This window comes from Micromesistius poutassou (assembly GCF_964030765.1).
Source record: "Micromesistius poutassou genome assembly, chromosome: 13".
Lineage (NCBI taxonomy): Eukaryota > Metazoa > Chordata > Actinopteri > Gadiformes > Gadidae > Micromesistius > Micromesistius poutassou.
This window is the reverse complement of record NC_140283.1, coordinates 18271452-18283767: the sequence shown is the minus strand read 5'-3', so window position 1 is coordinate 18283767 and position 12316 is coordinate 18271452. Positions and strand designations below refer to the sequence as shown.

The window sequence follows — 12316 nt, the reverse complement described above, 5'->3', positions numbered from 1 at the left end:
ACTACTATATTCCTACTGCATTCCTTCTACCTCCCTTGCAAAGTCCTGGCAAAAGAATTATGTACACAAAGTGATTCCAAAATCCAAACTGAACGGAGATATTATCTTCAGCAATTTTATGGCACATTATTGGCCCGAAGAAGCTATAATCAAAAAGAACATCGGATATTAATTTGTCACAGAACAGAAAAGCGATTGTCAAGCAACCCAGGCAATGCAATAGTGGCAGCATACCAATGATACCTAATCACTACAACACGGTCCAAAAGGTTACGATTACACTTTTCTATTTAATATAACAGTTTAAACATTCTTGCCAAAAGCCTCAGCCAACCAACCTTAGCTGCTGCTGCAGCATTCAAAGACCATCACAAGGATGTGGTCTGAGGTCACTGAACTAAAATATATGCAAGCCCAAAGCCACAGGAGCCGTATGGTGAAAGGGGGCATCTGGTAACATTTCCCCTTGAAAATAAGGCACAGGCCTTTCTTTTTTTTTTGCCCGTCCTTCTAGCTTGGGCCTTTCGTGTCTTTTAGAGCCGAGATGAAAAATGGTCAGGCCGGGAGGAAAATTCAGCAGGAGGTCCCCACCCCTTCAGAGATGGATGGTGCAGAGAAGCAGGAGCCGTGGGCCGTTAGCTGGGTTGACCCTGTGGTGAGGCGGGGCTTGTTCCTGGATGGATTCTGTTCTGTTCTCCGTCATTAGCGGTGAGTCCTAGTATTAAGAGTTCATGCTCCAGGGGTCAACATGGAAAATGGTCTTAGCCTAGCTTGTTATGTATGTTGTTTTTTTCCCTGTAGGTTTTAAAAATAAAAATACAACCACTTAAGCCAACGAGACCACTACCAAACATGTTTACTAGCTGGAAGGCAGACTGGATTCCAAGGCTGTAAACAGGCTCTTCCAATTACTTTATACACAACAATTTTAAAAAGAAAATATTTTTTTAAAGTAGGATGGTTTGAACTGACATCATCCCGGATTTAACAGCACTGTCACATCTGTTTGCCCCAGACAATAGTAAAAGCTACACTGTGATGATGATTGGCTCTGTTCTGTTCCAGTTAAGGCAGCCACTCAGGCGTATCGAAACAATGATCTCCCTCTGCTCCGGTGTACTCTATAAATACATACTGCCTCCAACTACACTGGAAGATAATTCCCATTACATTCAACTGAATGACGCCAGTATGGTGTGAAGGCAACCAAGGAGCGCTCTGCTGTAGAACTAATTAATGCAGTCAGGATATTATGGGCATGGGATCGGCTGGTTGCAAGCCCCGGAAGGCGTTTGAACATCTGATTGTGGCGGTGCTTGTGTCATGCTCTACAAACATAACTTTATCTGTGACATAATGCTACATTGCAGGTGATTGAGGCCATTCATGTTTACAGGCGCACAGCAGAACTGAAACAGCTTGCAAATGCAAAATAGGGCATTTCCATCTATAAACACTGCGTTACGATGTTTAAAGTTGGCAGAAGCTCTACCTGGCCTACTTTGTTCAACTGGTGAGAATAGGGTATGGGTTTACTATCTGATGAAAAAAACATTTAAGAAGCATGAGAAGGCACGGAAAGTGTGTCATCTTAGAAATATCGACCAAAGGCACCCACACCAATTAAATATGTACACACACACACACACACACACACTATGAGAAGGTTTAAAGTTTTAACTACATCTGAAAGTAATTTGTGGTTTCAGTGGAAGTCTATATAATACTAAATACAATTACCTGTCCAAATGCAGGCCTCAATGGCAATGTTATGTGCTTTAATTCAGAATTGCTTATTGCCTTCATGTCAAATGCCTCAGTTATATTGATTTTAAAGTCTGTGTACTATTCATTATTTTTGCCTCGTCACTGAAATTGCGTTAGTTACAGTGGTGTTCTTTGAATTTGGTGATCCATGGGAGGGTAACTTCTTGATAGAAATTGTTTGGGACTGCGTGTTCAGAGGAGTGAGAATACAACGAGGCAATTTCTTGAATATGAAATGTTATTTTCACTCCAGTCGGCAAGTCACGAAGGATGTGCTTTCAAAGCAGAAACACAGGGAGGTTGGGGGCACTGAATCACTTTCAAATGTGGCAGATATTAAAAAAAACTTTCTCACATCAACTTGTGCAAGACGGCTCCTGGCTGCCTGCTCTCAGCATGCATTTAATAATCATAATAATTGAAACGGGACGCTATGAAACAGGAGCTGAAGCCAGAATGGGAGGACATACTGTAACCAGGGGGGGGGGGGGGGGGGGGCTTGTTTCCCTGGTTTCTGCAGTTCTACTGGTTGAATTGTCCCTCTGGCCGGCATAACACCCCCACCCTCCTTGACGTTTTCTCAGGCAGCGAGAGTTGGTTTTTCCAGGGGCTAGCCCTCATGAGACCAACTGTTTTTACTGCAGTCCTCATCGCTTTATTGTTCTAGGCCCGGGGCAGAACAAAGTGTGGTGGGTGAGGAGACGTCAACGCCACTGGCCCACCGAGCTCGGGAAACAAAAGCAATCAACCGAAAACGCCACACGTGCATTCAGAGTGACCTGACGTCAGTGTTGTGGCCCATCTCTCTCTCTCTCTCTCTCTCTCTCTCTCTCTCTCTCTCTCTCTCTCTCTCTCTCTCTCTCTCTCTCTCTCTCTCTCTCTCTCTCTCTCTCTCTCTCTCTCTCTCTCTCTCTCTCTCTCTCTCTCTCTCTCTCTCTCTCTCTCTCTCTCTCTCTCGAAATCACAAAGCTTAAAAAAAGACTATACACCAAAGTTGAATAGACCACACACACACACACGCGCACGCACTCATGCACACACAAATCTCAATAACAGAAATGCATATTCTTTACAGTATATAATATATCCGTAGCCCGGAAAATAAATAGGTGTGACAAACAAATGATACAATTATGCAAATACTACTGGTGTTGATGGTTTAAAACCAAATAATTCAGTTTTTAATCCTCTACTTCTATTATATTGTTACCTTGTTATATTGTTGATTGTGGAATGATGAACAGAAAACCAAGGAAAGACACCCAATGTATATTCTGGTGAATTAAAGACGAAGTGGGAAAGTTGCGGTTATATTCTGGGACACTGAACCGAATTGGGGCTTGACAGACGACTGATAGCCGTATGGCTCTCTAGCTTCAGGTGAAGTGCTACATTTCAGGGAAGTCAGGCTTTGGAAAACACTGCTGTATACGTCCCATTTACTTAATTAATGAATTTGTGTATCGTCTCCCAGGAGAAACCTGATGACTACAATGACAGACTGTTTTTCTTTCTGCCAGCAAGTGATTTGCTAAAAGGCATACCACACCCACATCCATTCTGTTTGAGTAGCAGGTACTCCACCGAACCCAGACAGGGTTAACATTGAAAAATAAAGGCCTTCTATTACAGATTACAAACCAGCCAACAGTGCCTAACTGTGTGTGTGTGTGTGTGTGTGTGTGTGTGTGTGTGTGTATATATATGTAGGTGTTATTTACAGTTTAACCTAAAACATCTGCTTACCTTCAACCACTGCCTAGGGCCGATGCGGTAGCTGACTACAGTATGGTGTTACACTCACCCGCTCATTTTGTGTTGAGAATACTATGCCAGCAAAGCAAAACACTGTCTCCACCGACTGATAAAACGTCAACATAAAAAGGTACGTCCACAGATCCGTCTAATCTACATCCAATATCCGGCTCACTGTTGAAATCGCTTGGTATTATCTGAAACTTCGCTCAAGTGACCACAATACGATCAGTCCTCCACCCTCTCCGCATTGACGTCGCAGGTCCTTAACATTGCGCACATTGATTAAAAACAGCGCGTCTAGTCAACTATTGCACTCTGGCGTTGCAGCTGCTGTTTGTATCCGTGCAGCCTAGCCTACTACACGTGTGCCAAAGAAATGATCCCCAACCCATTGTAGGATTCTCGACATAAGCCAGTCAGAACACCTGAGCAGCTGGAAAACACATACATTAAGACGCACAGCGTCGCAAATAGCCCCAAATCATCAAGAGAGAACCGCAAACGCACCCGAGATCAATATCGGAAAAACGAATTTACTCACACTGAGCGGCTTCACAAATGTTTCCGAGACAGCCGATCCGAACATGTAACCGTGTATCCAGGCGAGGGACAGGGGTAAGACGCAGCGAAAGAGCCGACTAAAAGGAGAGTCCCGGTGAGAGCCCGTTAGCTCGGAGCGTCTCCGGTGAAGTGCGCCTCCTCCACAGTGTTGGAAGCAGAGCAGAGCGTCCCAGCTGACAGCGGCGCGGCAGAACGCGTGTGTAGCCAGTAGTAAAAATTGCTGAAACCCGAGAGGCAAGTGATGTCACGCTCCGGATCCAAAGCTAAATGGCGAGAGCAGCCTCGCTGCTCACTCCCAACTGCAAAAAAAAACAAAAGAGGAAAGCGCCGTCCGCCAGGAAGAATAACGAGGAAGTTATCGATTCAGGAGAGCCTATACAGGGTCTCTGCTAGGCGAGTGATTTAGAAATGAATGAAATATTACCTTTTTTAATTCCCCCAACTGTTTACACCAAAAACAGTTAACAGCTGAATGATACGGCTACGTGAAAAAGGAGATTAGATGAAAGCACTGCTGATGAGCTTACATTCTTGATTGCTCAGCATAGATGTGATGGCTTTTATGTTGTGACTCATCTTTTACACTGGAAACACTGCTGTCATGTGGCTGTGGGGTGACAACTCCTCAAGAAGTGTCACACTCATACCCAAACAATCTACAAAGTATGGTCAAATGTTCCATCCAAAAACCACAATAAGGGTTTTCGGCTGCGGCGCTCGCTACAGACAACAAGAGATTGTAATGTTTGCTCTGTTATCCACTTCCGGCTTTCCCAATAGCCCACTCTAACCATAGCTTGTTTGCTTCAATGGGAAGCGGTAGGTGAAAAGAACTGCATTTTAAGTAGGTTCAGAGGGGGGACGGTGACTATTGAGGACATTAAAGCCTGGACTATGACCCCAGCACCCCCACCCTGCCCCACATCTAGTCACCAAACAGCTTCTCCAGCGACAGACCTGCTGGGCCCAGTCAAAGGCCCAGGAGGACCGTCAATAGCCTCTCACTGTCTGCCTTTCTCCTCTTGTTCTGTGTGGGCAGAGCTGGTTTGAGCACACTCCAGTTCATCCTTGCAGCGCTCACACACTTTCTCTCACACACACACACACACACACACACACACACACACACACACACACACACACACACACACACACACACACACACACAGTGTATATGTACACACACAGCCCAGACGAGGTCTCTAGTAGCAAGCCATAATGGGTTTCTTTCTGAATCCTATCCAACAATCACACATTAACACCATAATGTGTGAGAACTTCCTTGACTAGCATCTCCTACTAACTAAATAATTCATCATGTATCCATTCTAGTGGCGAGTGTGGGGGGAAGGGGGGGGGACTGAGGGTTGGGGGAGGGGGGGCTGAGGGAGGGAGAGAGGGAGAGAGGGGGGGGGGGGGGGGGGGTTACACTGGTAACACTGAGAGCCCCTCAGCTTCCCTTGATCCTCCAGGGAGAGGGAGGCCCTCTAATGTTTGAACTGAGAGCCCAGGGGTGCAGAACAGCCAACACACGCCGGGGGGGGGGGGGGGGGAAGAAATGGGGGCTTAATAGGACGACAGGGGAGATGGACTATATATCTAGTGACCAGATCCCAACCACCCACCTACCCCCCAAAAGGGTCTGGAGGGATATTCGCCTCAAGCTGTTCGGCCATCTGCACGCATCCTACTTTTTAACACAGTAAAAAAAAAAACAAGGACAACCTTAAAGTCAAGCTTGTTCATTTGATTTGTATCATCTTGGTATTGACACCCCCTTGTTCTAAACGAGATTTACTCTTAGGGCCAAGCCCTTCACATTCTTGACTCGTGAAATAAAGTTCAGTGAACTTCAGGTCTCCTCCTCCTCCTCACATCCTTATCCCGGCTCCAGCAGGCTGGGTTTACACTTCTTAACTGATTGCCCGCAGTTAAGAAGTGACGCCGGAAAATATCTCCATAGCTCAAACTGTCGTGTTCTTTACAAAATAAGATATGAGACGGAATAGATAAAACGGATTAGCGTATATCAGGGAAAGACTGGGCCTGGTTGGGAGGAGAGCATCAAAAGGGGAGGGGAGGGGAGGGGAGGGGAGGAGAGGAACGTGTGTAGATACATCAGAAGGTTCGTGGGAGTCAAACAGCTTGTTTCCCAGAATGTTTTGCCTGGGCGTGGAGACGGCCACCGCCCGGCCACACCAAACACACACATGGAACTCCCCATGTTTTCCGTCTGGAACTCAGGAACGTTGCTTAAGTCCAGCTCAAAGCTAAACACCACTTTATGACACTGGGAGGATGGCAGGGGTAGGTAAGCAAAGGGGGTCTTGTTTATTTGATCAAAGCCAAAGCCGCTGAACCGTTGAGAGCAGGCTGCTCCTGCCAGGACCGTAGTGGAAATACATGGTTGAGTGGGTGGGCGGGGATGTGATGAGTGGTTGACTGAGCCGTTAAAAAGCCATTTCGGGGGGAATGCTTCACGTCGAGAGGCTTGCTGTTAAGCAGGTTAAATATTAAAACGTCTCTGCTATATTTGGAGAGGAAAAGAGACTGGTGTTGCAACACTGTGCCGACATCCAAGACCCAGGTCGAAAGGTAAAAAAAACTATATGAAAGAATACATAATACTATATACTTCTTGAGCAATTCTTGCAGAATGTGACATGATAAACCTGTGTTTCACTGTAGACTAGGAACTATTATGGTTGCACAGTGGCTACTCAGAGCTGCCAAGCCAGGAGTACCACTGGCTTGATTAGGACTGGGTTAAGGAGCGTTGCACTCCAACTATGGCCTTTGCATTAGAAGCTGCCTCCCGTCCACAGATAAAGCAAGAGGGAAAAGAGGGAGAGCAATCAGACATAATAGCTGCCCACGCAATGCTGGAGAGAGACGGACCAGCCGCAGAAGCTCTGCATCTTTCACAGGCTTCTTCACAGCTCTCAGAAGAAACGGCCAAAAAGTCCTCGGCTTCCTGCCTACCGTCTCTTCTCTGGCCTTTTAACTATGCAAGAGACCTCCCCCCCCCCCCACCCACCACCGCTCTGTGTATGTGGACAAGAGGTTTGTCCGGGAGTACATCTAGCGTTTGTTGCTACACCGCTGCAGGTGTAACATGAGCTCAGGGCCAAACAGCAGCAGCCCAGTGCAGAAGAAGTGCTAATTGGGGTGTTTGTTTGCCATCACTCCCAACACAATGACCTCGTTCCAGGCCAGTGATGGGGAAAGAGCATGCACGCATAGAAGGCCCCTTTATCAGCAAGTTCTAAGAGATCTGAGGGAATGACAGGATATGACCTGACTCTTGAAGGAGAGGAGGCAAGGGGGGGTGGTAGTGGGAGTTATAGCCTATGGCTGAATTTAGTATTTCGGCCTGCAACCCCCAAATCCCAAGGCTCACTCTAAATCCACCCTTTCATATAGTCCTGAGACTGATATTATATAGGTGTTCTTGCTATTGAGATTGCTAGCCTCACCCGCACACCCACAGACACACACACACACACACACACACACACACATACAGAGACACACACAGAGTTAGGTTTACTTAATCGAGTGGAGGGCTAGGTTCGTCCTGGCCAGGAAAGTGATGGAGAGTTAAATGCGTGATGGCTCTCAATAGAGGCAAGCGGCCTCTCAGCGATGGAGGCTGAGACAGGGCAGGCCCAGCTGTCTCTGATGAGATAAACACAGTGATTGATGATGTACCAAGTGGTTCTTGGAGAACAGATGAGCTGGGAGATCCATCTCAAAGAGCTATTTCTAGCTCGGCCGCGGATGGATGCATGGTATCACAGGATTTGAGTCAATGAGACGAAATTAAGTGTACATCTGCTTGCATTGACGAGCGAGATTAAAACAGCCGGTCGCTGAAGGGTAAACGTGACCAGGAAACTCGACTCCATATCTTATTCTTAAACGGAGAGGGAGGGCTTCAAAACAACAGCAATTATTATGGATAGAGAAATAGAAAAGGATTTGAACAATGTGACCGCAAATAAAAAGGCTGTTGATGATAAAAGTGAGACATTTCTTTGCCGTTATAGAATAAAACAAAGGCCAGTTTTGAGCTACAAAACAGGCCAATCAATGAGGGGAGGTCAAACCTTCGGGCGAACCAGTGAGTTAAGGGAAGTGAACCGTGTCATGCCTCATAACGCTCCAGTGATCATAATTACAACTTCCACAAAGCAATGACCGCCGGTATTGGGCCTCTCATATTAGCCTAGAAGGTGATTATTACAAAGCCACCATGCTCACCGGTGACACAAGTTTCTCCGGTCTAACCACCCACGAGTTCACTCAGGGTTAAGACAGTGAATGTACTACTGGTGAAACAGTGAATGTACTACTGGTGAACAGTCATGACAGGGCATCTGCAGGTTTCAATAAATATTATAAATTACATTATAAGATGATGATGATGAAGATTTTTAATACCCCTTGAACTGCAATATAATATGAAAGTCCCAGACACACAAATAATCGACCAGCCATAAAGTTCTGAAGCATAGGTCCAACAGAAAAACTATAGGTCAAAAAGACCGATACAAATAAGACTCAGGACTTTGTAATACCTTTCAAGCCATTTTGTTTTGACATTTAAATATTCCCGACTTTTTGAGAATGTAACACCTCACGGAGAGCCGGCGTGAAGACAGACAGGAGGCGAGGAGGACTGAAAGAGAGAGAGGTCAGCGTTGTGATGATCACTGACTGACAGCTGAGCTGACATCACAGGAAGTCAGAGCGTAGGAGTGCAGTGGGAAAAGAAGGCTTTGTTTTGACAGACACACTTGCTCCATGGTTGACTGACTCACACACACTACCAAGTAACACTGGGCCCTACCTTGGAGTCCTTCGCTGCTTGGACAGCCAAGAACTTCAACGCTCGCAGGTCAAAGCAGCCAATGATGTTGGAAAATCTTAAAACTCTCCAAAACGGTGGACAAGACTAGACTTTTTCCCCCACCACAATTTACCCTGATCAAACTCTCAGAAGTGTTGGCTTCAATCCCTGCTTCTGACAAGTTGGGTAAATCAGCCGATCAAAGCGTCTCCCTTCCCTCGCAAGAGGCACAGTATCTGCTAATTAAGATTGTGTGTCAACAAGCCAAACTAGAAATGATGCCGCATTGGCATTTTCTGAAAAAAAAAGGGGTGTGGTTACATGAGCCAACTCGTCGTGTTCGCAGTATTCCACGAGCATGCTAAAATGCTAATGCTGATGCTCTCCACATAACCTAAGGGTCATGTCCTTAATGGGCCCACTCTGAAGTGGACTGGTGGTTGATTGAATAATGATGACTCGTTTGCATAATAATATTCATACATGTACTCGTGACTCGTCCGTAACTATGCCATTTTTAACTGAATCAAAAAGAAAAAAAATACTTAAGGTCAGGCATTATTGAGGATGGGTTTATGGGTCAGTTTTCACAATATTTTCAAGGTTTTCGAAGACCTTCAAGGTACAGCAAAATCTATCGAGGCCCATCCATCAAGGGTCCTTCAAGCAAAAAGAGGCCCGCATACCAAGTGTCAAAAGTGTTGACACTTGGAGTGTTGACACTGTGTTCACAGAGGTACCAAACCTTTTGGAAACCTCCTAACCACCAGGTGACATGTGTGTATTTCATTTGACAATGCCCATGTTCACGTTTGGAGTGAACGATTTGAGTGTTTTTGCACCATTCACTTTTAATATCAAATAACAATACTATAAAACATAAATTTTAATTAAAGTATGCAATGGCAATGTTTGGTCTCGCAAAGGAGAGCCATACTGCACTGATATCTTCCAGACGTTTTGGTCGTGGTTTGGTGTTGATCCCTCCCAAAACTGAAGGAGTAGATAATCACAGAAAACGAGGAGGAGGGATAATAATAGGAAACAATAGGGTGGTCGGCTCGGCTAACACACTAATGATACCGGATGATGATTTGCCTACGCGTCATTTGTAACCTAATGGTTTCCTCGTCAACATTAGACCCTTTGGGACGGCGCACTGCACACGTTCTGCGGCGCGTGTGAAACCACGGGTGTACCAACTACCAACAAAACACCAGAGCGATGGGATGGAAGACAAACATGGAATGGGGAAGGATGCAGGAGTGCGAGCCCTGATATATCAGGCGTGTACACGAGGCAAAGTGGGTAGAAAGCCTTTGCTTACAAATCTGAAAGAGCGGGGGGCTGTTACATTATTTCTAAAATCAGACTGAAATTGAAGTCTGGTTATTTTTTCTAAAATAGTAATGTCAACGTAAAAATGCTGTTTGATAGTTTTATACCGCACACTCCGGAGGGAAACCCCGCCTCTGGCAGACACACTTACGCTAGCCATGTGGAACCTAAAAAATGAACCTCCAAAAGCATGTCTGGTTCGGCTGCACTGGGAGGCTGGGCTGGCAAGGAGACACGGATAATTTGGTTCAGCCTAGCCCATAAATATGAAAGGGGGCCTGTTGTGCGTGCATTACAGCAATTAGACAGCAATTAGAGGGGGGATTAGCAAGGGTAAGATACACTATTACCTCTAAATAGGCCCTTGGAAGTGGCCCTCCAAATGTCAATAGAAATTTCCCTGAACCTATTATCTTCTCATGGAGCAGGAAGTGGGGATTTGTCTCCATCCCCCGCCCCCATGACACTCAAATTACTAATAGTTGTGCAGTCAGAGATCCTGAAAGATGAAGGCTTGGACATCATCATCATCATCCTACCCTGAGGACAAAGAGAAAGTGACCGTCTGGCTGACACACACACACAGGCAATGAGTAGAAGTAAAGAAACCAACAAACAGAGTTGTGAAGTAAAAAAAAAGAGAAGTGAAACAGCAGCCGTGAAATACAGAAGAAAAACCACCAGCGGAGAGACAATGGATAACATCGAGTGAGACCGAGCGTGAAATTCTAATCCAGCCATGGGAAAAGGCATTTCCCTAAACCCCTGTCCTAAATGATTCACGAATAAAGTCGTCACGGCACCTACATATACACGTTCCAGCCAAGGACAATCATCGTCGTTTACACCTCCAGCATCCAGCACCCTGCCCGCTGCGCCACGAGCAGAGGTGCTGACAGTTCATTGTGAGTCTAATGAATCCAGTGCGATGGGTCTGGAGGTGTAATCACGCTTGATGGTGGTGTGGATATTAACGGGCTAAAGTATTGATTTAATGAGGCCAATGAGACGAAAGCTGAGCTCTGGAGAGTGAGAACCACAGGAACCAGCCACCTGAATGCTTCTCATAAACATCCCCAGAGGAATAGACGGTAACACGTAATGAGCATCCACTTCTAGTACAACGTTTATGGTTGAAATGACTCATTGGATGCTTCCCCTGCTTTGCATGAGCACAGAGGACAGGACTGACAATGCGAACACCCATGTCTCTATTTTAATAATAGCCAGACCTAGTTCTGCTGTTTCGCAGGAAGGGGCACATAGGGCTGTTATTAAACCCCAGATAACAGATAAGAACCATAATCATTTCATAATTACACACAAAAACATTCATTACTCTACTTAAACAGTCAGCATTATGAGATTAAAGGTTTACTATCCGTACAATTTTGGGCAATTTGATTAACATCAAATGGATATATTTACATGCTTGCAATTCCATTTAGGATTTGCAGCTGTGGCTAAGACTGTCTTCTGTCAAACTACAGGAATATGCTTGCTGTTAATCTAGGAGAGGAGAAGTAATGCAACAAACCCAACATGTTTTTGCATATCGGTTGAACGTAACTGTCTCGTTGTCTTCCCTAGCAAATACGGTTAACGACTCTCAAACAAACACGCATGTCATCAATTGCTTACCAAGAACTTAGCATCGCCAAAGCTATTGAAGTGTTCAATAGGTGCCGGTTAAGTAAGATGTAAATGGTTAAAAAAGTAAAGATGTAAATGGTTGACACGCTACAGCTCAGAAGAAACGGAGGGGCTGAAATGATAGAGAAAACACAAGTGATTGAGTGAGTAGAAAAGAGAGTGAGAGTACTGTGGTACAAGGAGTTATTTTGCCGCTCAACATAGAGAGCATGCTGGACACGGGTGAGCTGTAGGTCCAGACACCCTGCTGTGACCTAGTTCCACCCAAGCCAATGACGTGGTGTAAAGGCTGTCAATGTGACATGTATGCATATATGCACATGTGAATATATGTGTCATATATGCACATGTGCACCAATCACACACACAAAAAAAGCCCAATTCCAC

General features: G+C 45.4%; 1 protein-coding gene across 2 annotated transcripts in view; it reads right to left on the bottom strand.

Annotated features, from left to right (window-relative positions):
* LOC311357003 (pleckstrin homology domain-containing family A member 5-like) overlaps positions 1 to 12316 on the bottom strand; it is a 68132-nt gene that overhangs the window by 37592 nt on the left and 18224 nt on the right. Inside the window, exon 1 of one of the 2 annotated variants that reach the window (XM_084476877.1) lies at positions 4067 to 4276. The exons of the other annotated variant lie outside the window; for it this stretch is intronic. The gene's annotated coding sequence lies outside the window, so the exon portion shown is untranslated. Of the gene's footprint in view, positions 1 to 4066; positions 4277 to 12316 lie in introns of those variants that run through there. 2 annotated transcript variants of the gene reach the window in all.